Raw genomic sequence first — 24026 nt, forward strand, 5'->3', positions numbered from 1 at the left:
GTGTCCACAGGGGACCCATGGTGACCCTGGTTTTCCATCACTCTCTAGGGTGCAGATCAGCTTTTGGATAACAACAGGGTGGTCAGTGCCCTGGGTTTGGGGTTGGGGCTGGATGGAGAAGGGCTGTGGACAGCGAAGACGCAGGAACCTGGGACCCTGGGTGCCCCCCAGACAAGCATCTACGGGCGGCGAATGCAGGGAAACGGGCACTGCAATTGTGCCTCATGGTGCTCTGCCAACACGAGGCGCATCCCGCCCTCTGAGACAGCAGGACCGTTTTCTCGGTCCTAATTGATGAACAGCTGTGCTTTAATCGACTGCACCGCATAGCTTCACTGATCTCTCTTTAGGCCACCCCGAAATGAAGACTCCCTGGGGAACCAGGAAAAACAAAGTTTCGTCGTGTGTGTGTGTGTGTGTGTGTGTGTGTGTGTGTGTGTGTGTGTGTGTGTGGCAGAGGGAGCAAAACTCTTGCTACTAAATTAATGAATAGATAATAAATAACTCAATAAAATGGATTTTGGAATGTTGGTTTCTTCCATCTTTATCGGCCATTTCATCATAGTCACCGCCGTGAACTTTCAAGTTTCCTCTTAAAGAACCAAGTGGCGACTAAGGTCTTGGAACAGACAGTGCTAACACCTTGTCACGATGCAGCCAAAAAGTTTTCCAATCTGCCCTCCCCGCCACCCTAAGCACTAAGCAGATTAAGGGTTACATTTTGTTATTCCACAGGTACGTGTACCATATCGGCTCTGCACAGGATATGTGCTGGGGGTACAGGAAAGAGCAGAATACACACGGTTCCTGCCCTCAGGGGGGCTCAGCATCGAGTACAGGGCTTGGCAAAGCAGGGCCTGTGGGCAAATGCAGCCTGCCACCTGCTATGGTATGGCCCATGATGGTTTTATATTTTTAAATGGCTGGAAAAAATCAAAAGAACAAGACGAGTCCATAACTCATGAAAGTTATATGAAGTTCACATCTCAGTGACCACAGTGAAGTTTTATTGGCACACAGCCTAGCCCATTTGTTTAGGTATCATCTATGGCTGCTTTCACACCACAAGGTCAGAGCAGAACAGGTGGGACAGAGAGCACATGGCTCGCAAAGCCTAAAATATTTACTGTCTGGCTCTTTACAGATAAAGCTTGTCAATGCCTGGTCTAGTGAAAATGGTGACTCAGGAAGGGAAGTGGGAGGCAGCCCAAACTTACCGAGCATGGGCACCTTCGAAGCATCACGTTCATTAGTTGTCACCACCAGGTAGAGAGGCAGGACTACTTTCCCCACTTTATGACAGAGGAGACCAAGGCTTAGAAAAATAAGCAACTTGCCCAAACATCTAGCGGAGTATTGTTCTCTTGATGTCACAGTACTCACAGTTGTCTAGGGGGAGACGGAACAGCAGCCAAGGACGTGAAGCCTCTTCTGGGGAAAGGGTTTATGCATTTGCTGTTGTACGCAGGCCAGTACATCACCTTAGGTGTAAGCAGACCCTTGTTATGTCTTTACTTGGAGATGCGTATGGTTTGGGGAGATGCATACAACGTCAAGTGGACTTGGGATGGTTAATCTCATGTTTCAACGCAGCTGGGCCACGGCATCTAGATATTTGGTCAAACACTAGTCTCGATATTCCTGTGAAGATGCTTTTTCAGAAGAGATTAACGTTGAAACCAGTGAATGCTGAGTAAAGCAGATTGCCCTCTGCAGTGTCAGTGGGCCTCATCCAATCAGTGGAAGGCATTAATAGAACAAAGACTGACCTCCCATGAGCACGAGGAAGTTCTGCCCGCAGACTACCTTCCGACTTAAGCGGCGATACTAACTCATCCCTGGGTCTCCAGCCTTCCAGCCTGCCCCGGAGATTTTGGATTTGCCAGCCCCCACAGTCCTATGAACAAATTCCTCAGAATGAAATCCCTCTCTGCCTCTCTGCCTCTCTCTATACATTCTCTATGTTCATATATGTTCCCATAGGTCCACACATATGCATATATGTACTTCCTATTGGTCCTATTTCTCTGGACAGCCCTCACTAACTCATTTTTGGTGAGTGGCAGCTGATAACTGAAGACAAGCCCACCAGTGGAGCCACAGCCAGAACAGCAGTGTCCTGTCTCCTGGGCCAGAAGCCCTTCTGACCCGAGACTGGTTCTTAACCAGGTCCGGCAACTGCTGAGTTCTGCCCTCTGTAAAATTCGGGGTCAGGTCGTAATGCAGCGCCGTCACAGTGACGTGAGGATTCAATGAATTGATGCCCACACAGCACTTAGCTCAGAGTCTGATGCACAGAACCCTCAATCAATGTCAGCTGACATGGTGAGTAACACCACCATCTCCGGGCCCCGGACTCTCCCAATGGGCAAGGGCCAAGCCTTTGCATCCTCAGCTGCCGCTGAGTGCTCTTCTGGACGGCATCTCACTTCATCACACCCCAGGATCCAAGTTGGCCATCTGTCATCTGCGTGTGTCTGAGCCTGGAACACAACTCCCACTGACTGTCGGAAAAACCACTTCCAACGTGTAAAAGTGCAAGAAATAGTTAAATGTTTCCCATTGTTGTATCAGTGAACCAGTTCAGAGATTGCCGACTCAATTCAATCAAAATTAGTGACAAGAGAGCAATTTTCCCGTTCCGTTCAGCATGGAGAGCTTTGTTTTGCTTTGTTTTTATTGGAGGGGATTCACGGTATCTTTCCTAGAGGTAAGCTGAGTAGCCCCAGCAGCTTCGCGTCTCTTTTTGTCTGGATAAGTGTTATCCAGTAAAATGAATACACTAAGACCATGTTTATCTTACTGCTGTTTAAAAATCACGTCACAATTAGAGATCAATAGCTCTCCACTACAATTTACCAAAGACCCAACAGGGGAAGAGACATTCAGATTGCATTGATTTTTTCCTGCGAGTGTATGTGTGCGTACAATTACAGTCCATGAGCAAGCATGTTGACAACATGGCACATGAGCATTGAATCTGAAACACAAAGCAGAAGGAGCCCAGAGGAGGCTGGCAAACTGTTGTACATGTCACCCATTGCTCCAGGAACCAGTAGGAATGCAATGAAAATGGGCGAGAGGGGTGGTTTTGTCACACACTTCCCATTTCTCCGCAGGTCACCGTTTTGAAGAATGCAGGTCTGGAAAGGACTGTAGAGACGACGCAGGCCTGCCTTCCTCGTGGGAGTAGGTAGAGAAGTGGAGACCCTTCCACAGGGCTCCTAGGGTCGTATACACGGAAAAGAAGGTGGGTTTCTAAAGGCAGAGGCTGCATGTCACGCATCTGGGACCCTGGCATACAATAGGTGCTGATAAAAGATGTCTACTGAATAACAAGACTGGGCTAAACAGGAAGGAAGAAAGGGATGGAAGGGGGGAGGGAAGGAGGGAGGAAAGGAAGGAAGCAGGGGAAAAGGGAGAGAAAGGGGGAGGGAGACAAGGAAAAGGATGAGAAGGGAAGGGAAGAAAAGCAACTAAGACGTCCAGTAGACCTGGGCTGGGCTCTGATTCTATTTGCACTTGACCTGGGGGTACGCTGCCTCACCTCTGGGAACCACATCAATAACAGAGTTATTGGTAATAACAGAATCATCATATATACACACAATGGGATTTATAGATGATGTATTACAGAATTGTACACCTGAAATCTATGTAATTTTACTAACAATTGTCACCCCAATAAATTTAAAAAATAAATTAAAAAAAAAAAAAGAATCATCACATATACACTTTCTGGTATGCAGTCACTGCCCAAGTCATGAAATCACGCTCTTTCTGCCACAAACGTAAGAGTCTAAATTCCTCCGAAGGAAAGGTTTCCTTGACCTTGGCCAGTGAACAGAACCCAGGAGCTACAGCAGGACCACCCCACTCTCGGCTGCAGCCCACAGAACTAGAGGCAGGAGCTGTGTGTTTGCCTTCCTGGTAACCCTGCATTCCTGCTCTGACCACTCTGAAATATGCTTCGGAAGAAGCAGAAGAAAAAAAAAGAAAAAAAAAAGAGGGAGGAGGGAAGGAGAAGGAACGTAAGTGGAGGAATTATTGGAACTGGAGAGGGGTTTTAATGGCAACGTTGGCATCCTGCAATTTCACACATTAAAACATATTTTTAAAGAAACGACTACAGCGCTGATTGTGTAAGGGCAAAGCTTTCCTCTCTTCAGACTATTAATAAGGCCTTCCCATAGAGAAGACAAATACATGCTTGATGCATTTTTAATCCTTTGCCAATACATTTGACTAAAGCTGTTTGCTGTTTCAATGACAGGATTTAACTTGCCCTTCTGTATTCAACGTTCCTGATTATTAATGACATTTAGGAAACACGAGCTATAGAGTTACATTCTGGTCGAATTGCAGCCTCCTGTCTGTACACACATCTGAATGGGGGAAGCCCTCTTCTGAAGGTACCTGGTACTATGGACCAGGGCAAAGGGGGCTCCCTGACCCCATGCTGCCCCACGCCTCCTCCACACTCTCAGCAGGAAGCCAGTTCAAGGTCAGTGCTGAGCAGCCACACCTGTAGTTCCTGGTCCCTTAGTTGCTTTTCCATGTACTGTATCCTTGACATTCATTTTCCATGAAAACCACTTCGTGCTGTCTGCTGATAGGATCTTGGTGATATTAAACCAAATTCACAGAGGATATTTTGTCTTCTCAGGACCCCCCCTCATTCAAATGCCAATAATGAAATATTCCAGGAAGAAGAGATAGGCAGGAACCTGAATAACTTCAAAACGGGAGCAAGGGACCAAGAGAAAGCTCTTGGATCGTAACAGAACACAAGCAGAAGAAAAAAATCCTTACCCAAACATAGCTGATTATTTTGTGCTTTTTTATTATTATTATTTTAAGAGATAAATTAATGCTCAGGTTAAAATGAAATTACATATGCGATACCCTCCAGGTCGCCTCTTTTATTCGGCTGGATGCTGATATGTTAATAAGAGCAAAAACCAAGTGAACACACTAGAACGTGGTCAAGAGATGGTGCAGATAAAATGCGTGGGGGCGGGGGCACTTGGCTTTGGTTTGGAACTCTTCCTGTGGGTGGGGGGAACTCACGGGAACAGACACGCAAGTGACAACTGGAGAGGAAGGGAAAGTTCATGAGTCGGGTTTACAGAAAAGGATCCATCCCCCTTTTGCATCCAGGAAAAGTCATCCACAGAAAGCCTTTCAACCTCCCCGTATTATATGCTCAGCCCCGACCCTCTATTGTAATGAAAAGCAGGTGCCCCTATGAATCACAGAAAATCAATGCTGCATTTTACTAAGTTTGTGTTAATTTTACATTTTTCAGCCTCTGGATGGGAATTATTGCCGCAAAGATGAGAAAGCCTTTTCTCCCCCACTCTGTCCTTGTCTGGGTTTCAGGTTTGGAAAACCCTATCACTATTTAAAAAGAAAAGAAAAAAAAAAGAGATGATGATGAAGAAGAAAAAGAAAGAAGGGGTGTTGGGGGGGGCTGCAGTTTGAGAGATTTTAATAGCTAATAATAGGAGAGTGCATAAAAGCACAGATCCAATTTAAGCGGAAGAGTCCCTGTGTAAGCACTGCTTGTCAGTCTCGGGGTGTAGTGCATGGGGCCAGCTCCTGAGCATGGCAGCCCAGAAATATAAAGTCCAGATTTAATTCTGATACAGAGAAATACAATTTCAAAACCGGACGTCTTATCATTGGCGTGTCCCACTGGAGAACTCATTTCCCTAGCAAAAGGCTGTCACTGCCATTATGTTGTACAAGGAAGCAATTTACCACTACAGCTAAACAGGGCTACCAGGACTGTGGAAACTTAAGCATTTGAAGTTATCGCTAGGAAAAAAAAAATAGCATTTCAAATGTCAGTGAAATGGGAAGGAATAATTGAAAAGTATCAATCAGAGAAGCAAAGAGTTTAGAAGGCTGAGACCGCAGCCTGGCTTTGCTCCTTTCCTTTCTTCGCTGCCCCTTCTGCTGCCTGCTCGCCTGGCAGACCCACCCCTCCCCAGCTTCTTCCCCTCAACCTACATCCCCCGCATGCACGTTCAAATTCAACTCAGGAAAAGGAGAGATGGGACCGTGTTCTGTGTCAAACATGAAGGGCAACCTGACAACTCCAGCAGCTGAGATTTCATGATGAAATGTGCGCCCCACCAGGGTCCTGAGTCACCACTGAGCTCGAGAGGAACAGAAAGCACAGCCCTCCAGGTCCTGGGAATCACTCATGTGCACAAAGCCCCCAAACGGGGGCCCTGGGTCCAGTTGCTCCTTACGGCGACTGAAACCATTTCAATAAAGTTTGGGGTCCAGAGACCACAGAACTACGTTTCTGCCTTGGATGCCCCACTCATTTATCCCGATTCACCCTGACGTGGAAATTCCCCTCTCCACGCCTCCATATCCTTGTCCAAGAAATGAGGATAAGGCCATCGACTTGCAGGGTTGATGCAAGGATAAGACATGACACACAGGGAGCAGCTAGACTCCTGCCTGGCACGGGGCTAACTATCAGTCTTACCCATTATTCCACTGCAAGAAGTTCAGATTCCTTCTGTGCAAAAGGAGCCGCGTGATTGGCTCACCTCCGGGAGCTCACCGCTCCCACTGCCTCCCGACTCCTTTCTGCTCCTACAACACTCCACGCCCATCCCCACCCGAGGACCCGTGTGCTTGCTGTTCTCGCCTTCTGGAATGTCCTTCCCATAGGTCTTCACACAGCTCCATTCTCAGCTCCCATGGCGTATCCTCCAGAGCCCTGCCCTGACCAACCTCCTCGAGGCACAGCCCCCCCCCCCCATTGCTTTAGTGTTACTGGGCCTCATTTTCTTCCTGGCACTTTGAAGTTACTGCCTGACTCCCTCACTAGAATACGGGTCCAATGAGAAGAGGGTCCTTGCCTGTCTTGTTCCCCACTGACGACCTTTCTCTCAGACCAGGTGCCTGGTACAAAGCAGGTCTCTGGCAAATTCCACCATTTGTTGAATGAATGACTGAGTGAACGAATGACCATCCCATCTGAATGGACTCTGAACCTGCCTGACGCAGAGCCTGGGAAATGGCAGGCACTCTGTAAACGTGAGCTGGGCCTCCCTTGCTGAGTAGCTGGGCCTGGACCAGCGCAGACCCGTGGACAGAGCAGCCGGCCTGTTCACAGCTGCCCTTGGGCCCCAGTTACAGATGTCGGGAGGGCACTTCCAGTGTGGCCAGGTGCATATTGAACGTGCTTGGCGCTCCCTTGCTTTACCTTCCAGCACTGACAGCCTGGTGTCATAATTAACTGGGTGGCCTGGGCATTTCCCAAGTGGTCTGTGAACTGGAGCTCAGGGACTTCTCCTCTCGACCCTGCATCCAGATGCCAGGTGGGGTGGCCAACTCTTGCTAAGAATCATAACATAAGAAGACTGCATGAGTGCTTCCCCCAGCTAGGCCCTGCGCTGAGCACCTGAGCAAGTCTCATTCAAACCTCATAAGCCAACAAGGGGACTCTGCTACTGGGGTCCCCATGTTACAGGTGAGGAGACGAAGACTTAGAACATTTGTGGTTAGCGCTGACCCAAATGGCACCTGACATCCTACAAAACAAAATGAAGTTCACTATCGCTAACTATTGTAATTCTGAAGTTCAAAAACACACACATTGCTTCACAGTCTAAGATTTTTGAAATGCAAGCGCCTCTTACGGTCTATGTGAATATTTAACGTGGGAATGTTTCTCTATTCTGGAAAAGCTGTTGTTACATCTGACGGTGCCTGGCACATTAGAAATAGAAAACATGGTGGCATTACTTTGAAGGATGTGTGAATTCAGTGACCCTCACCTCTGTTCCCAATGCTGAGATGCTCTGGTTGGCAGGGAAATCCAGTTACAAGGAAAACTTTCAGGGATTTCCTCCAGGGAACGGCGTTTCGTAGAGTATTGCAGGGTGGAAACTTTCCTGTCTCACTCCGAGTACATGTGTGTGCATCTAGCTCTCATATACATGAGAGACAGAGGTACATATATGTGATAGAGAGGTTTATTTTAAGGATTTGGCTCACGTGTTTGTGGGGGGCTGGCAAGTCCAATATCTGCAGCTTGGAAATTCAGGTAAGAGTTAATGCTGCAATCTTGAACTTGAAATCTGCAGGGAAAGCCAGCAGGCAGGAAATGCAAGCAGGGGAGTGCTTCCTTGGGATTCAGTGGCTGCTGGGGAGCAGTGCTGCGGGGGCAGGGAGGCGGGCCAGTCCCCTGGAGGTCCTCTCTGTGGGCACCACCCCCTTTTCTCAGGACACCCCTTCCTCCACAGGACAACGCCCTTCTCTCTTCCCTGGGTGCGGCCCCCCCACCCTTCCCCGGGACATCCCCTCACTGTTCCCCAGGACACCACCTCCCCGGCACTCCCCATTTGTCTTCCCTGGATGTCCCGTCCTCCCTGAACACCACCCCTCTCCTCTCTTCCCTGGGACAGCCCCTCCCCCCAAGTACACCTGCCAGGCTGGGCCCTCCTTCCACCAAATAAAACTGAGCCTGGCAGGCAGCCAGGCATCCATGCCAACCACCCCCACACACACCCCAAAAACAAGGAAATACAAGCCGGGTTTCTATGTTGCAGTCTTGAGGCTTCTTTTCAGGGAACCTCAGTTTTTGCTCTCAAGGCCTTCCACAGATTAGATGAGGCCCACCCACATTATGGAGGGTCATCTGCTTTACTCTAAGCTTACTGATTTAAATGTCAATCTCATCTAACAAGTACCTTCACAGCAATGTCTAGATGGATGTGTGACCAAAGCCGAGCCAAGCGGACACAGGAAATTAACCATCACACATAGGTTAAAGGAGTCAACAGAAAATAATACCCTGGGAAACTCCATCCAACATTATTATAAGCTCTGGACAGGTTAGGTCTGAAAACCCAGGCCCCCGTGTCATCCCGTGATGTGGTATGAGGCGTTGAGGCACCTGGCTTTGTGTTCTACTCCTGGGTTTCCCAGAACCCCTCTGCACACACTGAGTCTGGGAAGGCATCGCCTCTGAGCTCTGAGGGGACTGAGCTGCTCGTTGACCTTCTCTCCACCAAAGTGAGTTCTGTCCTCCCAGCGACATCCAGCTCTGGGAGCTTCCCCTCCCAGCATGCAGAGACCCCCGGTGCGCTTCAGTTGCTCTCATCCAGCCTGCTTTCCTCCCACAGCCTGCAGGGCCCAGGAGGAAGAGGCCACAGGGACCTGTCCTACCTTTGAGAGTGAAGGGACGCTCACGCCTGTTCATGTTTGGGCACCATCTTGCTTTCCGATTTTATCTTTCACTTTTCTTTATTTGTCCAGAGAATCCTCAGCTATTCTCATGAGTTCTCAGTGGGTCCTTCAAATCTTCTAATGTCCCTGCAGCAAACCCTGAGTTGTAGCTTTGATGGATTTAAAACAATTCCCACACAAGAGATGTTGCCAAGTGCACTTCATAGAGGTACAAAATGGTGAGTGTGGCACCATCCATTCTGCTCTCTGCCTGCTGTTTCTATTGGTTTCTCTTACTTTGCTCAAAGGCCCCTAGATAAATAGAAGAATTGTTCTAAGAAACAGACAAGGCTCTTGTCCAACAAAGTGAAACACCTTTCCCTTACCCTCCAGGGCGAACTGCTTCCTAAAGCTGAGACAGCGTGTGGGTTCTCAGCTCCGCTGCTGGACCCAGCAATGCTGGACCCAGTCCCTGTGGCCCCCCAGCCCATAGTCCCCTAGGCTGAACCGACTTGTCATATGCCACTGTTCTAAAAGGTGCAAGCTGTGCGGGAAGGGGGCCGTATTTAGGGTCAATGTCTGGGGTTCTGGGTGGCCTTGACCAGCCACCTACCCAATGGGTGTTTCATTTCTTCAACTATAAAATGAGGACAGTAAGACTTATTGACTTGCCACAAATCATAGAGTCATTGTGAGGGTCAAAGGATGCTTGTGAATGTAATGTATAGAAGGTCATACGAACAAAAAATAAGAGGGTCTTCAACAGCTTCAGCAAAGTCATAGTAACAGACACTGAAATTATATTAGCAGCTGCCAGGCTCTGGTCTAAGAGCTGCACCCACATTGGCTCACGTAATCCTCACAACAGTCCTGTCCTGGGGAGTACTATTATCCCCATTTTAGAGGTGAATAAACTGAGACCCAGGGAGGCTATGGAACATTCCCAAGAAGAGCTAGTGAAGGTGAGACTGAAAGCCAGGGCAGCCGGACTCCAGGGTGTATCCCCAGCTCTTACCCCCTCTGCTTCTCCCACTGCATAATGCCTTGTACAGCATCTCACACAGAGCTGCTACCCTACAAATAGTCATCAAAGAAAGAAACACTTAACATAAAAACAGCCCGAGACCCAAACAGACATAAAGAACTGTAGTGGTTGCCAATGCTGTGCTCGTAGCAGGCTCTTAGTAAACATTCGTTGTGTGAATCAGTAAGAGAACATTTCCTCCATCTCTTTGTTAGTGAAAACTGCGACATCTGAAATGTATTGCCATTGGAGCTAGAGCTTTTATGAAGACTTTCGGCAAGCCAGAGGCTTCTTGATAACATGCAAATCGCAGCGAACCAGTCAGCCTGGCCAACTGCTAGCTCTGTTTGGTGCTAGAGCAAAAGCCATGCGTCTCCTTTTTCCTTTGCATTATCCCTACAGAAGATGTTACAGAGTGCGAAAAACCCCTCCACTCTGGAGAGCCAAGGGCCTGGCTTCTGTTTTGGAAAATTGTTCTTGGAGAATGCTTTCATTATTCTACATCTTAATTTAGTTGTGTGTCTTGCTAAATCTTCCCAAATCTCCCTATATTAAATTCATAAATTCATTGAATTGCATTTTTTTAATGTTTAATATGCTATTTTCTTCAAACCAAAATTCTATGGTCAGAATTAAACCCTTACTCTAGAACCCAGGTTGGTGACCCTGGTCTGAACTTAACTTAATTGGATGAAGAAGGAACTCAAATCTACTCAACATTGGGTGAGGTGTGCCAGCCATTTTGGGACCCAACGACAGATGTCTGAACCTCCTCTAGAAGTGCCTGCATCCCGGGCTGTCAGCCATCTCCAGGGAAGGACACTCCCGGCCTGCAAGCCTGTTCCATGACTGACTACTTGCAGTGCATAGAATCTTCGTCCTAGTCGACCAAAATGTGCCTGAGTGCAGCTTCCATCTCGGGCCCTTATAGCAACACAAGCTCAGTCATGGGTCTGCTCCACAGCATTTCAGGACTTGGAAGCTCACGCTCATGTCCCTTCAGTCGCCACTGCCTCTGCGAGAGCTCGTATCCATTTCCCTCAATGGTTCCTCCTAGGAAAGAGTTTAGAGTTTCCTTTATCATCCGTTCACACCAGCCTAGATAGGCCTTGGCATTATCCCTGTTAAGAACTGTGGTGACCGCCACGAATACTAGTGTGGGCCACTCTACGGAGTGAAGACGAGACACCCCCTTCCTCTTGTTCTGGCTGACAGACAACTGTTAACGCCATTTTAGATGCCACTAGTCGAACTAGAAATGGAGACCCCAAAGGTCAACTCTAAACTCCATCTTATGCATTAATTAGCACCTGAAAAGCCCAATAAAACATTTAACCTGAACTTGGCTATACAGATATTGATTCTTCATATAAATGGCAAAAACCAAGCCTAGTAATGAATGGATAGACGTGACTGAATTAGGAGAAAGTGCTAACCATGTCAGCTGTCTGGAGAAGGGAGACCGTGGAGTGTGGCAAAGCAGGGAGCGGCACACGTTTTCAGTAAGGTAAATGTTTCAGGCTTTGCAGGCCAAACGGTCGGTCACCACCATAACACTTGCCCTTGTAGCACCAAGACAGCCACAGATAAAATGCAAACAAATAGACAGGGCCATGTACCCACACCACATTTTTTATGGGCCCTGAAATTTGTATTCTATGTAATTTTCATGTGCCTTCTGATTTCTTTTCAACCATTTAAAAATTTAAAAACTCTGGTTAGCTTGCAGGCCATACAAAAACAAGGGGCAGGTCACATTTGACCCACAGGTTATCATTTGCAGACCTCACCAACCTCCCCGCCATGGGGTCCAAAAAGACAATCTCGTAGAAGAATTTCAATGGCATGGGTTCTAGTCTCAATTTGGCCTTTAACTCACTCAAAGCCACTCCTGCCCAGAGCCCTGCTTCCTCCATCAGTGAAATGGAGGTTGGAACACCTTTTTCCCTCAGAACAAGGCCCTCAGATTTCGTAGAAGGGAGAAATAATTGATAATAGAACTTTATCACGAAAAACACGTACCTAAAACTTTAGTGCTCTGAAGCCTACTCAAAAGGCAGCCACAGTGACCACCCGGCAAACCTGAGATAGCCTGAGAGATGGGGTGCATTTCTGCATGGAAGACGCAAGATTTCACCAAAAAATAAAAATAAAAAGTAAAACTAAAGGATATGCATAGCGCCCTAAAAAAACAGTGTCCCACTTGCCATTTCAAATAAAGGAAAAGAAAATCCATGCTTCTCTTCAAAGTGAACTAAAAACAGCAGGATTAATATTGATGCCGCAATGGGGAAAGCAAACAGACAGGCAGGGACAAGACTGCATCCAGCCTCCAAAACACATGTAACGTTGGAGCTAAAATGTCATATGCATATGTAATTTATATGCAAAACCTCCTATAACAGGCCTCTGTTGCCAAGACTCCCTTCACCACTTCCATAGGACCCGCTGGAACTCTATCATTTCCTGTTATCAGTCACCTACCAAGGGCAAGTCTGTCTGAGAACACCGAAACTTTCTCAAGGCCAGGGTATTAAATTCTTCTCGCGCATCGCTTTTCCGGTAGCTCAGCAGGTTTCGGCAGGAAGACCTATTTTTGCTTCTGTGCGGGCTCTGTCCCTGGCAGTGAGTGACTGGAACAGACTGCACGCAGCTCTGCCAAGAATCTGAGGCTCTGATGATGTGAGCCAACCTCAGACTAATAATTTTATATCTCAATGTAAGCAAAAGAGTTCCATAAAAATAGACCGCTTTTAACAGGATGGTGTTCTGTGCTGAGAGGGCTGCAGAACGCGGGTGCCGTGCGAACGTCTTTCTCCTCTCTGTGGTACCTAACTTTAGCATCTCCCATATGTCTATTTGTCTGGTCGCTGAACTTGGGGAGAGAACCTTGAATGAGATGTGACTCTTCAAACGCCACGCCTGGAATCCTTCGGAGGTGAAATACCTATCAGTATGTGTATAACACCTCCCTCTTTCCAGTTCCCAGGAAATGGAAAACAAACAAAACCCAGGCTCAGAGTATCCGTGCTCTTCATCAAATGTATACGCACATGAGACCACGTGTAAGTGTTTCCGCTTATCAATTAACTAGAAAAATATTGAGGCCATGAAGAACAGGGTGGGAAAGCTCTGGGAATTCTAAAATATCTTTTTCAACGTTCACGGCCATGATAAATTCCCCAGGTTGCTCAGATGGCTAAATCTCACCCAACACATCAATTCAGGTGGTTTCTCCCTAGTAAATTTTCCCAGGGGACAGTGGGAGAGGTCCTCTCCCAGTGGAGCTCCTAGACTGGAGAAGCAGAAACCAAAGAAAGGGCCATCTTCTCACTTGGTGGGAGAGAAAGTTCAAGAATCAGCAGCTTGAGAACGAAGCAGCTGAACTGAACAGAGCAAAAGGATTAAGGGAGGGTGCACCGTCTTTCATGACCTCATGTATCATCAGAATTCTCCAGAGAAACAGAACCAACATAATATAGAGAGGAGACTTATTTTAAGGAATTGACTCATGGGACTGTGGGCTCTGGCAAGTCCAAAATCCACAAGGCAGGCTGGCAGCCTGGAAATTCATCAGAAGTTGACGTTGAAGGCAAGAGTTCAAAGTCTGTAGGGCAGGCCAGTGGGCTGGGAATCAGGCAGGAGTGGATGCTGCAATCTAGAAGAAGAAGTTCATCTTCCAGAAACCTCCATGTCTCTTCTTAGGGCTTTCCAACAGCTTGGATGAGGCCCATCCCCATTATTGAGGGTGATCTCCTTTATTAGAGTCAAGCGACGGTAGATATTCACCACACCTACAAAGGACCTTCACAGCAGCACCTCCCTTTGTGTTTGATTAAACGAGCGGCCTAGCCAAGTGGACACGTTAAGACTCCCCATGACACCGCCATGTAGAAATTACATTAGGCTTGGCTCGGGGAAAAGTCTGTTCAGCCAGAAGGAAACAGAAGAGTATGGACCCCCCGAGGGAGACCTGACTGCAAATCTGAGGTGTGTGATGGCATCTGTTCTGAGGATTGATCGGGCAGACGGTGGCCCAGTTCTCCCTGCACGCCAAGCCCTGTGCCTGACGTGGGGGCACAGTTGAAAATGGAACCCCTCGTCCAAAGGGGAAACAGGCCGACGCTGACAGTCACTCGGTAAAACAAGAATGACGATTTTACTGATCATTATAATATTTATTGATAACATGTAAGAACACCAGGAATGACCTCGCACATTTGTATAACACTTTACAATTTTAAGGTAGTTTCACAGCCACTATCTCTCTGGATGCTGCCATCCCTGTCACACTGCTCTAGGGTCTCAGCACAGTGTTTTGAAATTTAAAAGCATCTCACTGAATGTAGTGAAAAACTCCGGGTTCTGTCACCTGGCCAGTTGGCAGGGCCGGGGAGCAGGAGCTATGGCCGAATGCAAGGAACTCAGGCAGAGGCAACGCGGCCATTCCCACCCGAATATCTTCCTCGGGTTTTAGGTATATGTGTGCAAAGGGGAAACAAGTGGTCTTTTGGTCTAGGTAAGGAACTGGAAGGACGGGCTCACATGTCACAGGTAGGGAGGGAGGGTTACTTTCGCGTTCCAGGAAATTCCTGAGTGTCCAAATCTTTCTAGGGACCTAAGTTCGTCCCTACTTCAAGGGCACCACTAGTACCCAAGCAAGACAAAGATCCATAAATATTTGCATAAAACAAAAACGCATTGTGTGGTAAATTTGAATGGGAATTTAATGTGATGTTTCAAACACCTGATACAAATCTAGAAGAGGGGGCTAGAAAGGAAGGAAAAGGGCTAAGGGTACTTGATGTCCATCTCTTCCTTCCTGGGCTGAAGGCTGTGATTCTCCCTCAAATTTCATTGTCTCCTCCGAACCTGATTATGCTTCAAAACTGTGCATTACGTGAAATGTGATCTTGACGTTTTTCCTGTGACTTCTTCAAGTTAGGATCTGCCCCCTCCCCCCCAAAAAATACACTAAATAATATAACCAAGAGTAACCATTCCGCCTTGATCGTGGAAAGCCCATAGGGTAGGAAGAGGTGAATAGGATTTAGAAGCAGGAGATCTGGAACCAATGGTGAGCAATGTCCTCACCATTGCTCACATTCAGCAAAGGGGGGCAAGACATTCAGCCCCAAGGCAGTGGGGGCTGGTGGTCAGTACTCCAAGCTCTCCAGTCAACCTGCCTTGTTTCCAATCCCAGCTCTGCCACTTGTTAGCTGTGTGACCTCAGGCAAATTGCTCAAGCTATCTGATCTTCAGTATCGCATCTGTTAAATGGGGGAAAAGAAGGTAGCTCCATCTTGAGTTACCAGGAGGACTATGACGATCTATATAAAGCTCTCAGCATAGCACCTGGCTTAGAGTTAGTGACTCTTCTCTCTGCATCTTCACTGGAAACAGCTACAATAGCACCTCCAGTACCTGTTTCCCAGACGTATTGAAGAATCCAAACAAGGTGATGTGAGTGAAGGCTAATGCAAGCCAGGCACTTTGCAAACAGGAGTCAGCTGTTATTCTATGAACCGCGTTTAACTGGGTTGAGCTGAGACCAGTGCAGACCAATTGTGTGTAACAGTGGCCTTCCCACAACCTCCTTCTCCCTTTTTCTGCTCCGTCTTCCCAGCTGCCTGCCAGTACCTAAGTAGCTGTCCTGTCCCTCTAGTAACTGCCAGAAAGGGAGGTCAGTAATGAGGCACGTTCTGCCTCTCCTTGTCCCTCGTCCTCGGCTGCCGGCCCAGAAGGCTGCCACAAAATATTCTCACCCAGCCACGAACAAGCCAAAAGGGGGACCCCAAGGAGCAGTGGGCTAGGAGGCTGGAAACCTGGTCCCAATGTTATCTCCCAAGCCCGTGCCACCTGGTCTTGAAGGAGCTTATATGTTTGTTGATTAACTGAATGATTTTATGTATATTATGATGTTTTGACATCTTAAAAAACCTTTCTGGCTGGGAAAAGATGAGCCCTCCTTGGATTAGCCAATTTTTACAGGTGGCAAAGGACCCAGCCTGGAACATGCTTTGATATGCAAACCAACCAATTGAGAGCCCTGCCTCCTCTATCTGGTCCTCACATCCCAGGAGGCAATAGTCTTCTGCCTTAATCACCCCAGGCCCAGGTGCCAAGCAACTAGAGACCACCCCTATAGCTGAGCCCATGGAAATTATTCAAACTAGCCAATCCTAAGCTGACCACCCCACCCTGCCTTTCCTTTCCTGGGGAAATCCCAGTAAAGGCTGGGGTGGACGTGCACCCCTTCCTCCTGTCTTCTGCCTCCTGGCCACCCTGGTGTTTTTCCATTTGTCCTTCATGCTGGGCCTCCCTCTCTAGGACCTGTGAATACAATGAACTTTGTTTCTTCCTGAGCTTCTCTTGTGTCTCCTGACTAATCACCACATGCAAGAACACAAAGCCATTTCCCCCACGCAGGGCCTCTTTTTTCGTTTCTGCTGAATGAAGATTTATCCCAGATATTGGTTCTCAACCTTTTATCTGACGCAACACCTGGTGGAGTTGGAAAAAAGGTCCAGAGAACAGAGAGAGGGCTTCAGATGACAGACCTGGAGACTCAGCCCCAGCAGAAATCAGGAAACTGTTTCCTCACCTGTCCAATGGAGATAATAGTTGTGACCTACCTCATAGGATTCTGTGTGTGAAGCTTAATGAGTCATGATGTGCAAAACTCTTAGAACAGGGTTTGCACATAAGAAACATTTAGTAGGGCCGGCCTGGTGGCTCAGGTGATTGGAACTCCGTGCTCCTTACTCCAAAGGCTGCCGGTTCGATTCCCACATGGGCCACAAGGTTGCTGATTCAACTCCTCAAAGTCCCGCAAGGGATGGTGGGCTCTGCCCCCTGCAACTAAGATTGAACACGGCATCTTGAGCTGAGCTGCCTCCCGGATGGCTCAGTTGGTTGGAGCGCATCCTCTCAACCACAAGGTTGCCGGTTTGACTCCTGCAAGGGATGGTGGGCTGTGCCTCCTGCAACTAGCAACGGCAACTGGACCTGGAGCTGAGCTGCGCCCTCCACAACTAAGCCTGAAAGGACAACAACTTGAAGCTGAACGGCACCCTCCACAACCAAGATTGAAAGGACAACTTGACTTGGAAAAAAATCCTGGAAGTACACACTGTTCCCCAATAAAGTCCTGTTCCCCTTCCCCCAATAAAATCTTAAAAAAAAAAAAAAAGAAACACTTAGTAAATGTTAGCTACCACAACTAATAATATTAAAAGTATTGCATAATATCTCATTCTGTGTCATATCACTGAGCTCATTTAATTTTCCCAACAACCTTATGAATAGGTTACTGTTATTTTACAGATGAATAAATTGAAGCACCGAAAGGTCAAAAGATTTGCCAAAGTCCATATAGTCAGTAAGTGATGAAACTTGGAACCAAACCGGATAATCTGTCCCCAGAATTCCTGCTCTTAAGATGACATTAAATTGCCTTTTTGTTCTTTGCCATAACTTTACAGATGTAGATAAGAATTATCCATGTAGAGGGGTGAGTTTGGAGACCATTCCAACCCAAGCACTCTACCATTAATCTACAGAATGGAGTTTTCCAGGCGGGTTTTGTCACCTTAGTCTGGCTTCTCTTGCCTCCCCGCATACTTCAAACCCTCTTTGCTTCCTAGATTGCTCAGTAGGCATCCGTCTAATCAGGTGGTTACAGTCATGTTACCTGCTGTTTTGGATTCTCTGTACCATTTTAATGGATGACCCCCATGATTCTGTCTACAGACAGAGCCACATAAAAATGCACCAGATGTAGGAAGAAGTAAAACTGTCATTATTTGCAGATTATATGATACTATATAGAGAGAACCCCAAAGATTCCACTACAAAACTATTAGAACTGATAGAAATTAATTTAGTAAAGTATCAGGATACAAAATTAATATTCAGAAATTGGTTGCATTTTTCTACACCAATAGCAAACTATCAAAAAGAGAAATTAAGAAAACAATCCCATTTATAATGGCGTTATAAAACTTACCTAGGAATAAATTTAACCAAAAAAGTAAAAGACCTGTACTCAGACCATTATCAGACATTGAAGAGAAAAATTTAAAAAGATACAAATAAATGGAAGCATAAACCATGCTAATGGATAGGAAGAATTAACATAGTTAAAATGTCCATGCGACCCAATGCAATATACAGATTCAATGCAATCTGTATCAAAATAGCAATGGCAATTTTCACAGAACTAGAGCAAATAATCCTAAAATTTATATGGAACCCCAATAGCCATGACAATCTTGAGAAAGAAGAACAAAGCTGGTGGTATCATGCTACCTAGTATCAAACTATACTACAATGCCATAGTAATCAAAACAGCATGGTAAAAGCAGACACATAGACCAATGGAACAGAACAGAAAGCCCAGAAATAAATCCATGCCTATTTGGTCATTTAATCTATGACAAAGGAGGCAAGACTATACATTGGGGTAAAGACAGTCTGTTCAATAAATGTTGCTGAGAAAACTGGACAGATACATGCAAAAAAAAATAAAACTGGACCACTTTCTTACACCATATACAAGAATAAACATGACAGAGATCCACGATGGTGAAGTTGATAAACACTTTGCCTACATCCTTCCATGAACACATTAAAACTGCAACTAAATTATAGAACAATCAATCTGGAGAACCATCTGAAGTCTGGATGAATAGAAGTTTTATAACTAAGAATATAAAAAAGAAGCCACATCGAAACTGGGAGGAGGCATGGAGACATGAAACCAGCAGGCCCCGAATCTCTGTGTGGTAGTTGAGAATGGGGAAGAATATCTCAAACGTGGAGGTCCCCCGAGAAGCAAGGCACCCCAGGACCACATTGACCTCCCCAGGCCAGAGGACTGGTGCCGGAAAAAGGAGTGCTCATAACATCTTGCTGTGAAAAACTGGGGATTTTGACCATCCAGGTGGGACGGAGCCTGCGGGGAAACCCAGACGTCCTCTTAAATGGCCCGCGCACAGCTTCACTCACCCACAGGCACTCACCTTGAGCCCCAACGGAGGGACAGTGACTCAGGGGATGTCAAAGGCATATGGGAGACACGCTGAGTTGTGTGGCCTCAGAGTGAGAGCTAGAAGACAGTCAGCCTTTTCCCTGTGTGAGTCTTCCTCCCGTGCAGCCAGGTGCCATCTTTCCTATGTTAAGCCCGCCCCACCACATCCAAATCTGAATCTGATTGGTCTGGTGAGCTCTGCTCACTCCACCTTGCTGACTCACTGTGATTCTGCCCCACCCAACTCCCCCAACCCCGGAGGCACTTTCTCTCTGGCAGCTAGCCCCACCCACAAGCGCACTCTCTCTCAGAAAACTATTGGAGTCCATGGCCTCAGGCAGGCAGCAACCAGCATGCGTGTGCTCTGAGACTTTTGCCAAGTAGCTCCAGGCTCAGCACTGGCACCAATCCACTATCTACATTAACCTGGTGACCACAACTCTTCCCACTCTAGTGACTCCCTGAGGCCCTGTGTCATCCAAATCTCACACTGCACAAGGCTTTATCAGTGGCTGAAACTTAAGGGAGCCAGCAGGTGGCAGCAGGCCTTGGGGTGTCCTGGTTTTTAGTGGAGCTACCCCAGGACACCCCAAGGCCCAGTATTGGTGGCAGCCATCCTTGGTTCTCAGCATGGCCTCTCCCATAGGCCTCCAGGTTTAGCACAGGCAGCAAACAACCACAGATCACTTTGTAGCTCCTACCAGGTAGACCCTGTGCAGTACAGGCAGTGGCTGTCCTGGGCCTGCACCGGAGCCCCTCCCAAGAGGCCCCAGAAACAACATACTTGTAGGTTGTCTTCTGATCACAGCAGCACACTGCCCAATTAGCCCCACAAGTGGCACACAGAAATGGTGGTCTCAACAGGCACCAGAGCCCACTGGGCTGACTCTGACTCAGTGGGGAAAGCCTCCCCCACAGCAACCCATAAGATATGGGTGTGGCCAAATCCCACAGCCAATCACCCTGAGGGCCATCTCCACCCACTAATGTGCCAACAACAATCAAGGCTCAACTATAACAGTATGGTAAACACAGCCCACATGAGGGACACTCCTGGAGCAGGTGACCAGGGAGATAAAGCCACCTGGCCAAGAATGGGAGATATAGCATATCTACTTATCTCATAGAAAAAAACACAGAGAACAGGAGAAAACTCCAGATAAAGAACTAAACAAAATGGAGGCAAGCAACCTATCAGAGACAGAGTTCAAAACAATTGTTATAAGGATGCTCAAGGAACTTAGTGGGAATTTCAACAGAGAGATAAACAGCAAGCATAAAAAAGGACATAGAAACCATTAAAAAAAAAAAAAAAAGTACCAGTGAAGGACACAATAACTGAAATGAAGAACGCACGAGGAGGACTCACCAGCAGACCAGATGAAGCAGAGGATCAAATCAGAGACTTGGAAGACAATGTAGCAGAAAACACCCAACTGGAACAGCAAAAAGAAAAAAGAATCCAAAAAAATGAGGATAGTTTAAGAGACCTCCAGGACAACATCAAGTGTAACAACATTAGCATCATAGGGGTACCAAAAGGAGAAAAGAGAAAGCAAGGGATTGAGAACTTATTTGAAGAATTAATGACTGAAAACTTACCTAACCTGGTGAAGGAAATAGACATATAAGTCCAGGAAGCGCAGAGAGTCCCAAACAAGATGAATCTAAACATGCCCACACCAATGCACGATATAATTAAAATGGCAAAGGTTAAAACAAAGAGAGAATCCTAGAAGCAGCAAGAGAAAGCCAGCTAGTAACTTACAAGGGAGCTCCCATAAAACTGTCAGCTGATTTCTCAACAGAAATTTTGCAGGCCAGAGGGATTGGCACAAAATAGTCAACATGATGAAGAGCAAGGACCTGCAACAAAGCTATCATTTAAAATTGGACAGATACAGATCTTCCCAAACAAGAAAAAGCTAAAGGAGTTCATCACGACCAAACCAGTATTATAAGAAATGTTAGGGCCGCCCAGTGGCTCAGGTGGTTGGAGCTCCATGCTCCTAACTCCAAAGGCTGCCAGTTCGATTCCCACATGGGCCGATGGGCTCTCAAACACAAGGTTGCCAGTTCGATTCCTCGACTCCCACAAGGGATGGTGGGCTTCGCCCCCTGCAACTAACAACGGCAACTGGACCTGGAGCTGAGCTGCACCCTCCACAGCTAAGACTGAAAGGACAACTTGAAGCTGAATGGCACCCTCCACAACTAAGATTGAAGGGACAACAACTTGACTTGGAAAAAAGTCCTGGAAGTAAACACTGTTCCCCGATAAAGTCCTGTTCCCCCTCCCCAATAAAATCTTTAAAAAAAAAAAAAGGAATGTTAGAGGGACTCCTTTAGGATGGGGGGAGATCAAAACTATGAATAATAAAATGGCAATAACTACATATCTATCAACAATTACTTTCAATGTAAATGGATTAAATGCTCTAATCAAAAGACACAGGTGGGCTGAATGGATACAAAAGCAAAACCTTTACATATGCTGCCTACAAGAGACTCACTTCAGATTGAAAGACTCACACAGATGGAAAGTAAAAGGATGGAAAAAGTTATTTCATGAAAATAGAAATGAAAAGAAAAAAAAAAGAAGAAGAAAGCTGGGGTAGCAATATGTATACCAGACAAAACAGACTTTAAAACAAAGGCTGTAATAATGAGACAAACAAGGACCGAGTGATCCTACTTCTGGGTATTTATCCAAGAAACCCAAAATGCTACTTGAGGGGACCTGGTATCCATATGTTCATTGCAGCATTGTTTACAATGGCCAAGATATGGAGGCCGTCTATGGAAGAATAGATAAAGAGGAGGTGGTACATATATACAGTGGAATATTGCTCAGCCAGGGAAGGGAATGGGTTCTTGCCATCTGCAGGGGCATGGATGGACCTGGAGGGTATTGTGCTGCGTGGAGTGTGTCAGACAGATAAAGACTTATATATGGATTTCGCTTATATATGGAATCTAAAGAACAAAATAAACAACAACAAAAACAGAAACCAACTCACAGATACAGAAAATATTTTGATGGTTGCCAAATGAGGGGTTATTGGGGGTGGGGGTCAGAAAAGGGGAAGAGATTAAGAAGTATAAATTTATTGTTAAAAAGTAGTTATGGGGATGTAGGGTACAGCATAAGGAATACAGTCAATAATATTGTAATAACTATGTATGATGTCCGATGGGCACTAGATTTGTTGGGGTGATAGATGGGAAGGGATTGGAGGGCAGGGTGAGACGGTGAAGGGATTAAGAAGTACAAACTGGTAGTTACAAAACAGTCACGGGGATGTAAAGCACAGGAAATATAGTCAATGATATGGTAATAACTATGTATAGTGCCAGGTGGGTACTGGACTAGTCAGGGGGATCACTTCTTAGATTATATAAATGTCTAACCACTGTGCTGTGTACCTGAAATTAATATAAAATAACATTGAATATCAACTGTAATTGAAAAATTTAGAAACGGGGGGAGGTAAAGGAGAATAAGAGGTCCAAATCTCCAGGTATAAAACGAGTAAGTCATGGGGATGTGATGTACAGCATGGGGAATATAGTCAATGATACTGTGACAGCACAGTGTGGTGTCAGATGGTCGCTGGGCTTACGGTGATCACTGCTTTAGGTATATAAATGTTGAATAACTATGGTGTACCCCTGAAACTAATATAATATTGTATGTTAGCTGTATTTGTAATAAAAATCTTTAAAACAAAAAGAATAAACTCAAAATGGATTAAAGACTTAAATGTAAGACCTGAAACCATAAAACTCCTAAAAGAAAACATAGGCAGTAAACTCTCAGATATTACCCTTGGTAATATTTTACTGATGTATCCCCCTGGGCAAGGGAAAAAAACATAAAAAAAGAAACAAATGGGACTACATCAAACTAAAAAGTTTTGCACAGCATCAACAAAACAAAAGACATCTTACTACTAAATGGGAGAAGATATTCGCCAATGATATATTTGATAAGGGGTTAATATCCAAATTTATATTTAAAAAAACCACCTCAGAGAACTCAACACCAAAATTACAAACAGTCCAAATGGGCAGAGGAACTGAACAGACGTTTCTCCAAAGAGGACATACAGATGGCCTATAGACATAAGAAAAGGTGCTCAACGTCACTAATCATCATAGAAATGCAAATAAAAACCACAATGAGATACCACCTCACTCCTGTCAGAGTGGCCATCATCAATAAATCAACAAACAACATGTGTTGGCGAGGATTTGGAGAAAAGGGCACACTCGTGCATTGCTGGTGGGACTGCAAATCAGAAAACAGTATGGAGATTCTTCAAAAAATTAAAACTACCTTATGACCCAGCAATTCCACTCCTGGGTATTTATCCAAAGAAATCCAAAACACTAATTCAAAAAAATATACATGCCCATCAAAATCCCAATAGCTTTTTTTAAAGAAACAGAACAAAGAAGTTTATATGATGATTTGGAATGAGTAATGGAATATTACTCAGCCATAAAAAAGAATGAAATCTTACTATTTGCCCATTTGCAACAACATGGATGGTATTTTGCTAAGTGAAATAAGTCAGACTGAGAAAGATGAATACCATATGATTTCACTTATATGTGGAATCTAAAGAACAAAATAAACAAACAAAACAGAAACAGACTCATAGATACAGAGAAGAAACTAATGGTTACTAGATGGGAGGGTGATTTAGGGGCTGGGTGAGAAAGGTGAAGGGATTAAGAAGTACAAATTGGTAGTTACAGAATAGTTTT

The sequence above is a fragment of the Rhinolophus sinicus genome, linkage group LG03, assembly GCF_036562045.2.
Source record: "Rhinolophus sinicus isolate RSC01 linkage group LG03, ASM3656204v1, whole genome shotgun sequence".
Lineage (NCBI taxonomy): Eukaryota > Metazoa > Chordata > Mammalia > Chiroptera > Rhinolophidae > Rhinolophus > Rhinolophus sinicus.